General features: G+C 42.7%; 1 non-coding gene across 1 annotated transcript; it reads left to right on the top strand.

Moving 5' to 3' along the window:
• Positions 1-464: 464 nt before the first annotated feature.
• Trnat-ugu (transfer RNA threonine (anticodon UGU)) lies at positions 465-539 on the top strand. Its single transcript has one exon. It is a non-coding gene; the product is annotated as a tRNA-Thr (tRNA).
• Positions 540-1,544: the final 1,005 nt, after the last annotated feature.

Consider the following 1,544-nt stretch of genomic DNA (forward strand, 5'->3'; position numbering starts at 1 on the left):
TTACACTAGCCCCTCTCCTCACGTTCGGTCTGTGGAATCGATTCGTCAGTATTTGATGTGGTTTACGAAATATATCCAGCGGTAATGTTAGGTGACTTACCCTGTATATTAATACCTTCAGCTGCTGACGGGAGTTGATATACATCAACGAGGATATGTGAATACGTGTGCCCCGATCGGGACTCGAACCCAGGATCTGCTGCTTACATAGCAGACGCTCTATTCATTTGAGCCACCGAGGGGACAGAGGATAATGCGACTGCATGGACTATCTCGCGCACCGGCCATGACCCTCCTCTACTGTGCGGATGCACACATATTACCCGAACTCTTACGGGACTTGGTAAGAATGTCTTCCACGAGTAATGAGTGTGTTGGGTAGGGACATTACGAATGTAATGTGTGGACATATAAGGTGAAAATGTGGGTCTCGCGGGACGCGTGCGAGTCGCACTATCCTCTTTGCCCTCGGTGGCTCAGATGGATAGAGCGTCTGCCATGTAAGCAGGAGATCCCGGGTTGGAGTCCCGGTCGGGGCACACATTTTCACCTGTCCCCATTGACGTATATCAACGCCCGTCAGCAGCTGAAGGTATTAATATATAATTCTAACCTCGGGTATGGGTGTGTGTGTTTGTCGTTAGGATAATTTAGGTTAAGTAGTGTGTAAGCTTAGGGAATGATGACCTTAGCAGTTAAGTCCCATAAGATTTCATACACATTTGAACATTTTTTTTATAATTCTAATTTGTCCTGTAGCTGTGTAGGATAATGGGCTGAGATTTATGTAGAGTCTGTCCATGTACTTTCCTTACGTTTGTATTATAAGTATTTCATATTTGTACTGAATGTAGCGTTAACACACCTTGTGGATCTCTGGGTTTTTCTGCGGATTGCGTCGGCATTGATTCATAAGGCGAGCTGCTGAAGGATTGGTATAGCTTTCTGTAATACCCCAATTTGCTTTTGGTGACATAGTGTAGCAGCGAAAATGGGAAATTGCCTGCTCGCTCTTCATTTTGCAGACCCATCAAGAAAGGAAGTGTATGACCACAATGCGGTAAAATACCTTACCTTGCACTTCGAAAGGCCACCCCCTCTTTCCATCCTATTACACCCCCAACACATAGTTTATTCCTTAAAATGGTTTCATTAGACTTAGTTGTGGTACACTCGTTTAGTATTTGTTCTTAACTCACTTTATTTAACAATAAACATCAATTTTATACCATTAAAACACTGTTTTCTATAATCTGCGGTTTTTCCATCCCTTGCAGCACGGAAACTATTAGCCCTAGATAAAAAATAAATATAGCATTTTTGTAGGAAATTTAATATAGTTTAATTTTGTACTTGTAAACATTTTCTCTAGAAGCCGCAGTTCTTGAGATATTCAAGAAAAACCTAAAAAGTGAACCATACAGCTCCCCCACCCCTCCTCCCCGTCGCGCTCACATCACGCCAGTCACGATTTTTAGCATGTTATTCATAGCTCCTCACTACCACAGTATAAAAATTTGCGACTACCCGAATTCTTTCTCCCA

Source organism: Schistocerca cancellata, chromosome 4, assembly GCF_023864275.1.
Source record: "Schistocerca cancellata isolate TAMUIC-IGC-003103 chromosome 4, iqSchCanc2.1, whole genome shotgun sequence".
NCBI lineage: Eukaryota > Metazoa > Arthropoda > Insecta > Orthoptera > Acrididae > Schistocerca > Schistocerca cancellata.